Source organism: Pinus tabuliformis, chromosome 4_2 (assembly GCF_031772625.1).
Source record: "Pinus tabuliformis cultivar Carrire ecotype Pingquan chromosome 4_2, CPIR1, whole genome shotgun sequence".
Lineage (NCBI taxonomy): Eukaryota > Viridiplantae > Streptophyta > Pinopsida > Pinales > Pinaceae > Pinus > Pinus tabuliformis.
This window is the reverse complement of record NC_142304.1, coordinates 357,034,520-357,043,512: the sequence shown is the minus strand read 5'-3', so window position 1 is coordinate 357,043,512 and position 8,993 is coordinate 357,034,520. Positions and strand designations below refer to the sequence as shown.

Genomic DNA, 8,993 nt, shown 5'->3' with positions numbered 1-8,993 from the left:
ACATGCTCAGAAATGAGCTAGAGTAGCTGCCCTCTACTTCGCTTTTGATATAGTCAAAAGCTTTTCGATTTGGTACTCTTTTGTTCAGGAAATGAATAGCAAAATACTACAAACAATCAAACAGATACGATCCCCAGCGGAGTCGCCAGTTTTGTTGTAGGGAAAAGTATCCGACTCGGATGACCCTATCCTACTCTAAGGGTGATAGTACCTCAGCAACAACTGTAAAGAAAACTACTTAAGGTTTACTTCTTTATGAAAGCAAGAGAGAATGAAGAAATGCACTAACCGTTGCCTTGCGCTTAATGTCGAATCCAAACTCTTCTCTTTGCTGCTTGCTCCCAGCTCCTTGCTCTTTTGCTGGCCCAGCTACAATGAGATCCTGCAAAATAACAAAGAAGGAAACTACAAGAAGCATGCAATCATAACTGATTCAAGGATTAGCATAAATCAAATATACAATTATCACAATACGTCATTGAAACAAGTGCATATAGAAGAACCTCAATAGCTTTTATTAATGGAAGAAGTAAAGTTCTGAGAGTGTTACAACCATTGAAGGTCCCAATCCAGCAACACCTCCCAGTAGAAAGAATTTCTCCTCTTCACCTCCTTCAAGCAATCACCCAATAGTTCTATAGTGAAACCAACATCATATCATTACTTTGCACAAAATTCCAGCCTCCTGAGCTCATAGGAGAGAGCTCAATATATAGATGAATTGAGAAAGGATGAGCCAGCTTGCAACTGATGTGTAGCTGCCTTGTGTCCTCTCTCTCTTCAGTTGATCTTCAGTTCTTGAGTCCACTTGGAGAACCTTGCTTCCACTTGGAGAAACAGAGCCTCTGACTCATCACAAGGCGAAATCCCTGATCCAAGTGTCATTTTTGGAAGATTCCAGAGCAATGACTCAGTGTGCCACTTGTCCCATCTCGCTCAGCGCAGGTGGCCTTTGTTCTACCTTCTTTGCAACGCAGGTACACCATGGAGGAGTTGAGTTTCAGCGCAGAAACCTAGTGGAGCACCTGCTTTGATTTCAGGATTGCTTGTTTTTGAGTGTTTTCAGGTGGAGAACTGATCTGAGAGCTGTTGGTTTGCTGACCTTGTTCCTCTAGGGGTAGGAACATCATGTTTAGGGACTTTGGATCCCTTGGATTATTGACAATTCATGCCTGATGCTGCAAGGCACAAAATTGTCTATAACAATCACCACCAAGGGAGGGTGAGGTAGAGCCACCTAAAGAGGCAGAAAAAGAACATATGCCAGAGCCCAGCCCTCAGCCTAGTCTGAGTTCATACTACACCTTTTTAGAGGCGGGCAAAATCATACCGCAGAAATTTACTGTACCCCTGTTTTTTGCATTAGAGGAAGAAAGAGTCCGTACACACACGTGGATGAAGATCGCCAAGTCAAAGGGTGTGGCGGACATAGGTCCCTTACAAGAGTAACTCAAGGAGGTCAGGAGTGAATTAGCCATGGCTAAACATGTGGCTAATTGCCAAAGAGTGTACCTACAGGAAGAAAACCAGAAGCTAAGATTGCAGCTACAGGAGCTGAGGGAAGGGGCAGGTACATCCTCCAAAGACACCACAGAAGAAAAACGAGGCAAAAAGGAGCTGACCACCGGTCTTGAGGAGCCAATGACACTTCTACAGGAAGCAGAACAGCAAGCACAAATTGAAGTGCAAGCTCTAAAAGAACAACTGCAGCAAAAGGAAGCACAATTGGCCTGCATGGCCAGTTGGGCCATGGAGGCAATACAGTGCAGACAACCTGCCAAATCCTATGGGTTGTACTTGAAGGACCAATGGCTACAGTTCCAAATAAATACCTTGGCACAAAGAGGTATTTCTCAGATCCAAGACCCACAGCAATTTTCTGAGTTGTGCAGTACTAGTTCGTCAGAAGATAAAGCCAAATTAGCAGAGTTCTACCTCCACAATTTGGCCTTGCCTAATGAAGTTTCCTGGGATCCCAATACTGCCTTGGGTGATATGCAATTGATGGCGTTCGCTTCATGGTTGAACCATGAGGATCAAAGAGCAGCTGAAGCAAAATCGGTCATGAACCGAGAATTGAACGAGCCATTATTCATTCGAGCAGAACCAGAGGATCCAGTTGCACTCATCTTAGCACACCAACACTTGTCTACTGATCCCACAGCTTCCTTGAGATATATGGATCAACAGGCCCAAGCCATAGCTCATTTTGAAGACATGGAAAGACTGTTAGGAGAAAATGCTGCCCAAGCATGCACACGCAGATGGAATACATTGGCACACAGTTTGAAAATCCGAGAGTACCATACCCCAACTCGGATGAGGGAAGCTTTGGTAAGGGTAGACCTTTACAAGAAATCCATGCAAAGCCTCCAGGCCAGCTGGATTGGCCTTAAACTCAGCCCACCACTGCTGCTAGGATTGACTGAAGGCAGCACAGAGGAGGATGACAGTGAACAATGGGAAGAGGTGAACAGGAAAGCTGGGTTTCATATCAACAAGGAGGACACTACCACAGAGGCTTGGGATGTAAGGGTAGCAGTAAAAGCAATGAAGGATGAAGAGTTGGACTAAGTTGCTCAAGGATGAGCAAATATTTTAGCTGGGGGGTGATGATGAGCCCCAATTTTTGGTAACAATTTGGGCTCATTTGGCCTACTTACCTTGCTCAACCCTTCATATTTTATCACTTATGCATTCATTTCTTGGTATATTCGTGTTATTTGTAGGAAGAAGGGCAGGCATTATATCTATGTGGCTAATACATGATGATTTCAGGTTTTTTGTCATTAAAGGGAGCAAAGACCACGCAGAAGGAGACAAGGAGACAACAAAGGTGGCATTGCAGGTTTATAGGGAGGTTGTCTACAGCCTTAAATGACCTCCCTCCTGATCTCCACCCTAACTCCGAGCTCCAACAGCTCTCCCCACCGAGCTTAAAGGCAGCCAACGGATTCTAAAGGAACAACAGTTTACAGCAGTTTAACTTTCAGTTGGACAGCCAAGCTCCACGTATTGAGGAAGCTAGCTGGATCCTCATCATGTATAAATATTAAGGCCGTAGCCTTTGATAAGAGCTTTTTGAACTTTTGAACTACTGTTGCAATTTCTAAGCACGAGCTACAGCTCGGTTTTTGCTTTTTGTAAGCCAGTTTTGGCATGATGTTAGATTCATGATTATTCAATAAAGGCAGGCAGCTTTGGATTCAATTCTGAGTTTTTAAGGGAGCTATAGCTCTCAGGTTAGGGCCCAACCTGAGAGCAATAGACCTCCTCTTCCTTGTATTGTTACTTGTCTTTCCTTTCAGCACTTTATTCCTCTGTTTTGACATGCATTTAGAAATTACAGTCTGCTGATTTGATTTCTTTTATGTGATTGAGTAGGATTATTTTACGGTTCAAGTGCTTTTAACTGCTTAGATTAGAGTAGGAGGATCATCATTCATTAGAGCTCCAAGAAAAGGTTGACAGTGCACTCACTGCCATCTCTGTTTAGAGATTGGGGGTGAAGACCGTACCAACCACCGAAAAACACAGTCTTATACTTTCATTCAAGCTACAACACAGTCATTTCAATTGTAGATCCATCCATGCATTCTGATCTTGAGCAGTACTTCTTCATTCCAACTCCATGCACAATTTTTCTCTGAAGTATACATTGCTGTTCGTTGATTTAATAACACAGTTAGGATAGGTTGGTGAATTCTCGGTTTTGTGCAGATTTGTTTCCTTTACACTGCGTTGCATCACTCTATTATCTTCTTCTTCTTTCAACTGCGCCTAAAGCCACCTACCCAACCTCTGTTCAGATCTTTTGCCTTCCAACACTTCTACTGTTCACGTAGCTCCATCTTTTTGGACTTTTCATTGCTTCCACCCTTCCATTCACCAACCAGCTGCAAGCACTCTTTCCTCATCTCATATCTCTGTCCCTAAGCCATCATAAGCTCCCTTTCCATCCTACCTATCCACCCATACAACTCCTCCACTCCTCCATCACCCAAAACTCCAACCATAGAACATCCTGTAGAAGTTAGCAGACTTCCTGTAGAAATCCCGAGCTTCCTGTAGGATCCCCTGCAGACATCCTGTAGAAGCCTGCAAACTTGGTTGCCGAGCACCTGAACGTTGTGGACTTCTGTGGAATGACGTTAGGGATCCCCTGGAACCTCTCCTAGCCCTCCTGACCTTTCCCAAGCTTTCTTTCCCTTCGAACTACCCCTACACAGTCAAACCCTAATAAGAAACAAAATCATAATAACTCCAACCACTTAAGAAAAAATACAAAAACAATGTTCTTTTCAGTAGAAGTAGCTTAAATTCATGCATCTCATATCACTAGAAGTAATGGCATCATTTCTAGAAGTTTGCACTCCCACCATTGCATCATAGAGATTAGACTAGTCAGATTAGGGTTTACTAGGGTTTCCCTGTTTTGTTGGCTTTCAGTTCATTATTGCAAAGTAGGTCAATTTCCTTTGAGATAGCCTTCATCCATCATTTAGAAAGCTTCTTATGAGAACATATAGAAGTTGGCTTGAGCCCTAGCGGACTTGTGCCAGCTGACCAAGTGACAGCTGCGACAAGAGCTAGTACTTGTGCATACAACACAGTCGCTTCCAAGTTTGTTACGAACTACCGGGTTGATAAAATTAGAGATAGGAAGCTCCAGGAGTTGTAGCATTATTGCTACAATACTGGAGCCCACCAAATATCGGAGTAGGCCTACTAAAAGATCCTATACTAATTGGAACTTTCGCTCTTCCACCTCCAATCAATCTAGCGGAAGTAGCGTCAATAGGAACCTGCAACATGATATCTTCTACAAAGATCTCAGAAAACGATATCAACATGGATCATGCAATGGTTTTGCCCCCAAGCCCAATGGAAATATTATAGCAATCAATGTTTCCAGCATGGGAGGCAAACCCAAATCAACGCTCATCAAGCGTTTGGATAGATAGGTCTAGAGAATATGGTACTCCTTCAGATCCTTGGTCGCAAGTGCATGTCACCGACGAAGGAATTCTCCAAGCTATGGTAATTGAAGGAGCACCATGGAATGATTCCCACCATCGTTCCCTTCTTCCGGATTGTGAAGAAGAGACTCAAAATGACCTTTATCATCCTTCAGTCTTTGATTTTCTATCAAATACTGTAAATACGGTGGATTCAGAGTGAAACTTATCCAACATTGAAGAGGCTATAGCCATAAATATCTCGACTAAAACAGATGTTGTAGAGAATATTTATGTTAGCAAATGTTGTTCTCCTTCAGAACTGGAAATATATAACGCTCTTTTTTGTGAATTCAGAGATGTCTTTGCTTGGTCATACAGTGAAATGCCAGGCATCGACTCAAGTATCGTTGAACATGAAATTAAGATGTATCCAGATGTCAAACCAGTACGACAACAACTAAGGCAGGTGAACCCCAAGAAAGCCGTTGCCATTAAGGCAGAAGTTAAAAAAATTCTCCATGCTGGTTTCATCTACCCGGTTCCTCTAACCGATTGGGTATCGAATATTGTCCCTGTTATGAAGAAACAGGGGACAATTAGAGTGTGTGTCGATTATAGGGATGTAAATCAAGCTTGTTGTTGGGCCTCACAATGGTCCCTATTTTCACTCCATTATTCACCAATATCTTCACATTTTACCTTCATGTCACCTCCATTCCACCTCCACATCATTCCATCTACCTCATTATTGGGTTATAACTATGATTTTCCAAAGTTTATTAATTCTTAACATTTTTAAGTGAATTTATGGCTAAACTTTAGAAAATAATATGCTTATACTTATACCTAACAATTAGAATGAGTTTGTTGACATGTGTAGGTACAAAGGAAGCTTCCAGGGCATCTTTATGTGGCCTTGAATGATCAAATTCGAATTTGATAAGATAAGCCTCATGGAAAACATCATGGAGAAAATCATGGACCTCATGGAGGAGATCATGGAGGATAGGGTTATGTGTCTAGATGGTTGAGAAATGTATGGAACTAAAAGAGAGATTAGTGGATCATTATTATGAGTTTGTTATCTCATCCTATTGTATAAATAGGAGTACCTCCTCCATTCCAAAAGGAGGACTCTTAGAGCATTGTATCCAATTTATGATGGAATAGAATAAAGCTTCATTTTACATATATTTTCATTATGTAGTTTTAGATATAAATTTTTCATATATTTCCATTATGTAGTTTTAGATTTAATTTTCCTTAATGTAGTATATGGAATAATTTGTCTTGTTCTTAAGAGAATTGAGATCACTCTAAAAGGATGAGAGAAACATTTTATTTCATATTAGATCTTATTTCATTTAATTGCTTAGATGTTTGATGTTTGAGGATTTGTTTGAGATTGATGAATGAGTTTTAAATTAGAATCTTATCAGCATATGAGAGAACAACCAAGGGTCTAAGTTAGGCTCTCTCTCCATTTGATTTGCATGATAATTAAAATTCATTCTTTTGCTTTTATGTTTCAAGTATCATATGAGGAGATACCAAGAGTCTAAGTTAGGCTCTCTCTCCATTGATTTATATGGTAATTGAAATTCATCCTTTTATGCTTTTAAGTTTCAAGTTATTTCATTTCTTATGTTTATGGATGAATCTTAGTTTAGTTTGGATTAGTACATGAGAGGACAATCAAGAGAATAAGTTAGTCTTTCTCTCTCTTTGAATCTGAACAACAACTAAAGTTCATTCTCTTGTCTTTATTTCAAGTTTCTGGTTTTATGAATGATTTCTCTATGATACTGTAGGGAAGGACAACCAGGACCTCCTTAGTTAGGAGCCTCTTCCCTTGCATATTATATTGAATCGTAAATAATTTAGCTAGACATAGAGTTAGTTGCCTACTCTTGCATATATATTGTTGGCACCATCACAAGCTTACGAGTTTCCCTGGTTGATAATTTAAAGCAGCAATGTTGCCCAACATTTTGGCGCCGTTGCCGGGGATGGTGCTAAGGGATTAGGCATTAGAATTTAATTCAGTATTTATTTTTCTTTAGACAAAATAACTTGTGAGACCTGGTGACAGCAGGATCTTCACAAAGAAGTTTAAGTTTGAGTTTTCTGATGGTTTAGTATTTAGCTAGTTTTAAATTTCGTCTTTTCAAAAACACCCCCCCTGCATGAATAAAAACGAATCAATCAATTAGTATGCTCTCTTCCTGCGCTTCGTGCGATCAGGAAGATCAAAAAGTCTATTGATTTTGTTCAAATAAACATACTCTTGCTGGAGAACTAATTTGCAAAAAAACAATAAGGAATTTTGTGAATAAAAAAACATCTTTAAATTTTTTTTAGATGAAATTTAGTTTTTTAGTTTTAGATTTTTAAAAAATAAAAAATTTAGTTTTTAATTTTAGATTTAAAAAAAAAAAACAAAAAAATCCATATAGCGACCTGTTGCTAAACTGTCAAGCCTTTTTCAGTCGCATGCATCAAGATCCAAGATTTTTTGGTTGATCGATTAAAGAAAATGAAAGTAGCAGTTTGCAAGACTTGGCGCGCTCTGTCTTAAATTTTGATGGTTGTCGCTTCAGCAAAAGTCCGGATTGCCGAGCTTCGCAGATATGTCAGGGTTTGAATGAAACTTGCGGCACTGGTGTGGTTTGGTGTATCTATATGCAGCGGTTCATGGCCGATCTTTAATCGGTCCATGGCCAATCTTTAAAATACTAAGCAGTTACACAAGGATCATTCAGGTTCCTCCTCGCATTGACAAATTCCCACAGTGATAGTCATGTCGTACTCTGCCTTCCTGATTTCCAATTTTCCGGATCGATCCGCGATCAAGAACAACAAATCGTTCCGAAAACGGCCTAAGAGCTGCGACGAAGTGCTGACGCAACTAAACAGCGAGAATCTGTACATTCCTCCATCGGCTCTTCCAAAGACTAGTACTACTTCTGAGCCAAGCGAGTACAGATGCCTATGTGCACCGACGACTCACGTGGGATCTTTCCGATGCCGTCTTCACAGAGCTAATTTGCAGAATCAATCGGCGTCCACTAAGCCGCGTTTGCCGCCATCTATGCAGACAAGGCCACTGCATTCTACGAGAAGTATTGTGCCCTTCAAACTTCTCGTCGGAAGCAAACACGGAAATCGGGAACCTCCGGTTATGATTTCCTTCAAAAGCGGCTGATAGCAAACTCAGTCGCATCGGTAAAATGGCCACATGCTCTCAGATGGATTGCGACACCAGTCCAACTGAAGAAGTCATGAGCAATCCCGCGATGAACGATATCTGGCTTGGATTCGTTGTGATGACATGCCAGTCGATGGGGCGTAATTTCACATCCAGATCTGGGTCATTTTAATAGCGGTCGGGCTGTTAATGGACACCTGTAAAATAGTGTCGCAATGCAACCGCAAATATTTTCAGCATAATTTTATTTCTTCTCATTTAGATATTCATCGAATTTGGTGCGTTTCTTTATTGGCCTCCCAACCTGGTGGTTATAAAATTGTTTCATCGTTTTGTTTAAAAAAAAAAAAAAATTATTATTGTATTTAAAAAAAAAAAAAAACTAACTTCTTTTAGAAATTTTCTTTATTAGGATTTGATAAATAAAATTTTGTTGATTTTTAAAAAATTTCAACTTAAATAATAAATTAAAAATTTTATGTTTTTAATTTATTGTTTAAAGAAAAAAATCTAAATAAAATCAACATAAAAAAATAAAAAATTTTCTTTTCTTTTTAAATTTGTTTAAAAAAAAAAAAAAAAAAATTTAACAAAAAAATAATAAAAAAAAAATTCACAAAATTCACACAGATTTGAAAATAAAAAATAGGATACTTGGAAACACATTTCGAAAATCGATTGGAGGATTCTAAAGACAATAATTATTTCTGATAGCTTTAAGGTGGCATTTAACATCTTTCTGTTGTATGCTTTATAATGCACTAATATGCAGAACAGAACAGATATTTCTCATGTCACTCATTTTACCGAGCACATTTCAGAAG

The 8,993-nt window shown here is 39.6% G+C and overlaps 1 pseudogene; it reads left to right on the top strand.

The window, feature by feature from the left end:
- The first annotated feature begins 7,761 nt into the window (after positions 1–7,761).
- On the top strand, positions 7,762–8,341 carry LOC149169392 (uncharacterized; annotated as a pseudogene).
- The last annotated feature ends 652 nt before the right edge of the window (positions 8,342–8,993 follow it).